Source organism: Vidua chalybeata, chromosome 15 (genome assembly GCF_026979565.1).
Source record: "Vidua chalybeata isolate OUT-0048 chromosome 15, bVidCha1 merged haplotype, whole genome shotgun sequence".
Lineage (NCBI taxonomy): Eukaryota > Metazoa > Chordata > Aves > Passeriformes > Viduidae > Vidua > Vidua chalybeata.
Genome location: NC_071544.1, coordinates 7653429 through 7660420, shown reverse-complemented (window position 1 = coordinate 7660420; position 6992 = coordinate 7653429).

The following is a 6992-nucleotide window of genomic DNA, read 5'->3' as shown; positions in this document are numbered from 1 at the left end:
TTTTCTGTTGTTATTGTTGGTTTGGGATTTTTTTTAATTCCCAATTGGGGAATTTCCTAGTTATGACTAATACTACAAAGCTCAGTGGCAATCACTTAATGTCAAAAAAGGTTTTTTCCCTTGCTTATGTTTTTAAAAACACAAAATCTGAGTCAGAAATGTGGAACATAATTGATATAGCAGACCGAGTTATTTTTTACTTAACTGTTTTAACCTACTCTTTTCAAGTTCAGCTCTAAGCCAAGGATCTTGTTCTAGTGGGTAACGGGCATCTCCAAAAGAAACTGAGGGAATATTATATAAACAAGATATAGATAAAAGGACCTGATACAGTCATGGGCAAATCTTAGAGCGATATCCGTGCTGGCAACAGATAAGATTTGCAGCACAGAGTGACTACAGATATACCTGCAGAATAGGGAGAAAGGACAAAATTGACCTTTGGAAGAAGAACTGTGAGCTTGCTGTGGAGGAGGAAGATGAAACAGACTTTGACACTCAAACTGACCTTAACCTGGGAAATCCTGCATGGTTTGGGTGCCTGTAACCTGCATCATAGCAGCAATGCATGTTACAGTTACCTGGTTAGGGAGGATTCCCTATTGCCAGAGAACAGTCACACTGCCAGATCTTCACCAAGGGAAATAACATATGGCCTTGGGGACAAGGATCCCTTCCTTGTCATCAGCTGACTCCTGTCATCATCTCAGGCAGGTCAGCTAATCTTGTGACTGGTTTCTTTGCTAGGAAATGCCATTAACTCACCTATTTGTGATGTTCGTGCTCCACAGTCAGTAATTGTTAGAATCTCTGACTCTCCCGACAGTGAATGTAATGCTCCCATAAGCGTCGTTAGTACTTCATCTTCCACAATGAGGCAACTTTGGCTGACTTCTGACACTGTTTTGTGAAGAGGTGTGAACTCCTCCCCTCTTTCCAAGTGAGCATTTGGGGTGGATGGGTACACAGGGAGGGGGTGCATTGCCCGGGGAGCTGGACTGCAATACCTATTTCAGTATTTGTAGAATAGAACCTTAGTCCTGGCAGTTATAAATTATTTTCTTAAAACATAGAATCAGCTTAGACCATAAAGCCTTACTTAGGGACTACCTTAAACCGGTAATGGCTACAGCCTTGTATATAGAAAGATATATAAATTTCTCCTAAGAATGTAAATATTCCTAGCTGTACCTACATTGATTCTTATCCTAGTTTTTTTTATAGAGATATGCTTGTTATTTGTAAAATTAAGAATAAAATGTTTGGAATTATCTTTAAAATGTTTTTTTTTTTTTCATCTTCATGTTTAGAAATATATCCTAGTATCTATTGAAAAGCTCTTGGTACGAAGTTTCATTGTTTAACAGCCAGTCTGAGAGCTCTTGGACTGTCTGTACCCTAAGAGCTCTCCGTGTATATCCAAACAGAGCCCAGCAAGAGGTGCCAGCAGCACTTGTGCAACCCAGATGTGCTGCCTGGGACCTGAGCAAAACCACAGCAGAACAAAATACCCTTTTAGAATAACCAGTGGGTCAAGGGACAACATTCTACCCCTCTAGTCTGCTCTTGTGAGACCTCACCTGCCATGCTGTGTCCAGCTCTGGGATCCCAGCATCAGAAGGATGTGGAGCTGCTGGAGGGAGTCCAGAGGAGGCCGTGGAGATGCTCTGAGGGCTGGAGCCCCTCTGCTCTGCAGCTGAGCTGGGAGAGAAGGGGGTGCTTGCCTGGAGAACAGAAGGCTCCGGGAAGACCTGAGAGCCCCTTCCAGTGCCTAAAGGGGCTCCAGGAGAGTGGGAGAGGGGCTTTGGACAAGGGCATGGAGTGACGGGATAAGGAGAAATGGCTTGAAACTGACAGAGGACAGGATTAGATAGAGATTGGAAAAAAACTCTCTACTGTGGAGGGGCAAGTACCTACTGGAACAGGTTGCCCAGACAAGCTGTGGCTGGCCCATCTCTGGAAATATTCAAGGCCAGGTTGGATGGGTTTAGAGCAACCTGATCTAGTGGAAGGTGTTGGAATGGCAAGGGATGGAATGAGATCAGCTTTAATGTCTCTTCCAACCCAAACCAGTCTATGGCTTCATGTAAAACCCCTAGGTGCCTCTAGCAGCCTGTGCACCGTGGTTTTTGTTACATTTGGGGTCATTCTTCTTAACAAAGCCTGGGAGCAGCATTCCAGAAATTCTTGTGCAGAAACAAATGCTTCTGAGAAGAGAAAAAAAAAAAAATCCCTCAAACCAGAGACTGCGCTGTGTCTACAGTGTCTCTAGCCAGTTGTTTCTGGAGATGGATGTCCATAGCTGCAGGGGGACAGTTTTTCTGTCTCACTTGCACTGTAGATCTTTGACCTCTTAGGCCAACAAGTCTTCACCTGTGTCACTTGACTCTTTGCCTGACTTCTAACAAACTACAAGTGTACTGGCTCCTAGGTCAGCTTTACTTCGAGGCAAGGTAAATAATGAGTGATAAGCAGCAACTGTCCAAGAACACCAGGTAATTGATTAAATTCCTGAAGAAAATACCTTAAAAGCCTGCAGTAATTGTGTGAGCATTCCTGGTAGCAGCTGTTGCGTCTTGGAGTGCAGGAGGGTATTGCAGACCAGCTGAGGAGGATGTTCCTTGTTCCTGCAAAGCACTTCTGAGAGTCCTAGCTTTTCTCCCCTTGGCTGTGTCAGTGTTGGCTTTCTGCTAGAAGTGAGACTTCTTGACCTATCTTAATTGCGATCATCTGGAGAGTTCTTTGCCCCTGGGATGAACCAATGTAATTTCCTTTTGATTTATTCATTAAGTGTTCTTAGCCATAAGAACTCTTCAGGATAGCTTTATCCAAGCCAGCAGAGTTCATGTAGCTCCTGCTCTCAATTGCAGAGAGGTTATTGGTCAGAGGGAGCTCTCCTTGTTATGGGACTGCTGCTTTCCCATGAAGTTGCTCCCACCATCCCAAGAGCCTTCATGTCAAGTCCCAAGAGATAAATGACTTTGTGGGAGCTGGGTCTGCCATATCTACAGGGACTCATAGAATCGTTCAGGTGGGAAAAGGCCTCTAAAGTCATCCAGTCCAACCATTTCCCCAGCACTGCCAAGCCCACCACTAAACCCCGTCCCCAAGTGCCACATCTACATGTCTGTTAAACCCCTCTTCGGTGACCACCAAAGTGCTGCTTCACCTGCCCTACTCCAGCTCAGGGGATATCGCGATCGGCGTCTGGGGAAGAGATAAACCCGCTGTGCAAGAGGCGGGCTGGGGGAGCCGCTTCGCTCGCAGCCCAGGCGTGGCTGCTCCGGGCCGGTCCCCCTGGGCTCCCCCGCCCCTGCTCCCCCAGACCTTTCCCCGAGGGCGGCCGGCAGCCGGGGCCGCCCCTCCTTCGCCGGGAAAGAGAAAGCGAAAGCGGTGAGCAGTGTCACACGGAGCGGGGCCGCAGGCGGAGTGGGGCTGGGGGCGCCGGGCGACCCGCGGGAGGTGAGCGGGCCGGGAGCGGAGCGGAGCGGAGCGGGCGCCCCGGGAAGGCTGCGGACCCCGCGGGTCTGGCAGCGGGGACGGAGGGAGCGGCTGCCGGCGAGTCCCTGCCCGGCCCCTCGGCGCTCCCTTCTCCTCATCCTCCTCCTCCTGCCCGCCGCGGGCAGGTGCGAGCTCGGGAGCGGTACCCGCCCGTTCGGGGATCACCCGCACCGGTCCGGCTGCTGCCGGGTCCCGCCGGCCCCTGCACCCCAGCCGGGGCTTGTGAGCTCCCGGTGAAGCCTCTGAAAGTCTGACCTTAGATATATTTATCTCTCGAAAGCAGTAAGATGCTGGCATAGATGTCCTAGAGAAGCTGTTCAGGGCCAGGTTAAATGGGGCTTGGAGCAGCTCGGTCTAGTCCCTGCCCATGGCTGGGTGTGGACTGAGCGAGCTTTAGGGTCCTGATAACCCACACCACGCTGTGGTTCTGTGATTCTGTTCGGGGGGTTTCTTTGGTGCAGGTGTTCCCCAAAGTACTGGGGAGCTGGTCGCTGCTGCCCAATGCTCTGATGGCTCAGTTTATCCCACAGCAAGTTCCTGTTTTCAAGTTCCCAGCTGCTTACAATTCTGCCAACTTTACTTGTTTGAGCTGAAAGTGTTGTGACCTGGGTGACTGCCTCAGCTTGGCTTTCCTTTCTGTGTTCGTTTATTTTCTTCCACCCAAGAGGGAGGCAAGGACCGATCCTTGGCTCTTAGATGGCCGTAGTTCTGGTGACCTTTCCTTGAAGCAGCACTGCCTGCCCAACCTCCTTAACTCCAGCAAGGAATTTATATCTGGGAAGGGGGAAGAGATTTTGTAAAGATCTCTTGCCCAAGTATAAGCTGATTTGCACAAATTATAATAAACTATAAATTTAATTTCTTTCTGTTCTATCTCAAGTTGAGTATTGATTGTAGCTCTGGTATACATTGCTGCTGGTGGAGCCAGAGAGTGAAGAAAAGGTCAGGAACCTGAAGGGGGTGAGGCATTAATGTGGGTTTAGCAGACACTGCTGGGATAAGGAGCTAATGTTGAGGTTGGACTAAGACTACACTGTAAATTGCTCAGGATGGAGACCAGTGAGGACAGGGTGCTTTACCCTTGCCTTGGCAGATGAGATTCAGTTTGTTCCTCTAGCAACAGCTGTGATCAACACATAAATGTGAAAGCCAATAACTATATTGCCATTTATAACAAGAGGAAACCTGGAACAGAGATGCGGGAGAGCAGAAGTGGGCTGGGTCTGGTAGAGAAACTGCAGGTGGATTTGATTGAAGAAACAGACAAAGGAGATGTGAGGTGTCCTCCCCTGAGGGGCAGTTAAGCTGCTGCTAAAAGTGCTCCATTATTTCAGAGGAGTTTGAGTCAGTCCCTTTTGCCTTATCGAGCCTTTGCATTTATTTTAGCAAAATACGTCTACAACTTAGGCTGCCCAAGTAAACCTCTCCCGGCTGAAACCGCGTCCACGGAGGAAAGGGAACGCCTTGTTAACTTCATTGACTTTCATGGTTGTGGTGAATAACCTCAGGGCAGCCTCTCCTCTCTCTCTACCTCTGCCAGCTGATGGGAGGGACACTTCTGGAGAGAAGGTGGTTTCTTGGTTTTTGGTCTAAGTGAACCCTACTTAAGGAGATTTATACAGTAGTTATACAACTTAAATGGTGCTCATCTCCTATACAATTAACACAGTGATTAACCTGAATAAAGCCCACTTAACTGGCTTTCCCTTACAAGCACCTTATTTTCCATCAGCAAATGAGCATGACTGAAGGGCTGCAAAACCAGTTTTCTCAGACTGTTACAGTGAAGGGATCGTCTTGAATACCATATTCTCATAGCACTATGTTGAATGGGTCAGAGGTGGCTGCTGACACCTGGACATGGCTCAGTAGCTTTGTCTGCTCATGGCTCCACAGATGAAACAGCTTTTGCCTTTGCCCTATCTGATGGTGGAAAGCGCAGAACAAGAAGATTTGGACGTGACAAACTTTAAAACTCTGCCTTCTTTTCTCTGGGTTTCCTATAAGACTTGTTGAAATGCATTTGTTATATTCTGGCCACCTAAAGCATTTACCTGGTGACCATGTCCATGCAAACTTAAAAAAAATGTCATTCCTGGGGACAATTGAAATACTGCTCCTTCCTGGGAAATGTGGGCCGTGAGGCTCAGAAATTAAAAATGCACGAGTCCCGGGCTTCATCCTGCCCCAGTCCTGCTGAGCCGTGATGCTGAGGGACAGGCTGCATGGTCCTGCCAGCACTGGCCTGTGGCCCTGGGCAGCCTGCTAATTACGTGCTTGTCATTAGAGGCAGTGACACCTGCTGATGGGAACAACTGAACTGGCCTTTCTAGAAGCATGACATTGATTTTAACATGGTGTCACTGTGCCTTTAATTTATTAGACTATCACTATCCGTGTCTGCCTGGCAAGGCTTTTCACAAGCCCGTGGAAAGCTGCAGGAATGTTTGCCCTCAGGAGCCCAAATCCAGCTGCCATCCTTTCTTTGTTGAGGGGTGATGTAATATTGTCATGGCACGAGGTTAGTGATGATGGAAGTGACTGGAGCTGATAAAGCTGAACTGGTTCTATGCCCCTGTAAGAGAAGGGACTGCAAGCTCCAGAAAAAAACAGCAGGCAGACATTATAATTCCAAACGAGTTACTTGGACGGGGCAATGTTCCGTTCTTGGAAGAGTGTAGCAACCTCTGCCAACAATGCCAGTGGAGGATGGACCAGTTCCCCCCAGCCCTATTTGCATCTCGGGCAATGCCGTGGCTGCTGCTGCCTCTGAGGGAGTTTAACTGAGCAGTGGAGAAACCAGCTGTTTGTTTGTGCTGAGATAATGCAGTTTACAAGAGATAAGATACAGAAACTGATTGTCTCATCTGCTCAACCCTTGTAGTTCAGCCTCTGGCAGAAGCCAGAACGGGTGCAGAGGAGGAGCCTGATCAGGGACAGTCCTGCTGGATTTCTCCTCTTAACTACCATACACAAATTTTCTCATCCTGATATTTTCCCCTCCCTTAGAGGAAAGAAAAGGCACAGCCAAAAGCCTTCTTGAGGAGGTCAGTAAGCATGGCAGCAACCTTTCTGAAAGTTGCTTTTCTGAAACAATAAATAGCATTGCATAAAATAGCTGATGCTTCCCATGCAGCTGTTGCATCATCTTGCTCTGGACAATAAAATTGCAGTTTGGGACAGCCTGGTGATAACAAGCATCAATATGGGAGGTCCCTTGGCACATGAAGGAAGAGAGCTTTAATTTATACCAAATACACAGTGCAAATAAAACCAGCTCATGCTGTGCAGAAATCAAGGCAGTGATCAAGGCAAGCTCCCCGTGAGCTGGGTACTGGTGAGGCCACACCACACCCCAAAACCCTGTGTTTGGTTTTGGGTCCCTTGTGACAAGAAAGACATTGAGGGGCTGAAGTGTGTCCAGAGAAGGGCAACAGAGCTGGGGAAGGGTCTGGAGCACAAGCCTGATGAGGAGCAGCTGAGGGAGCTGT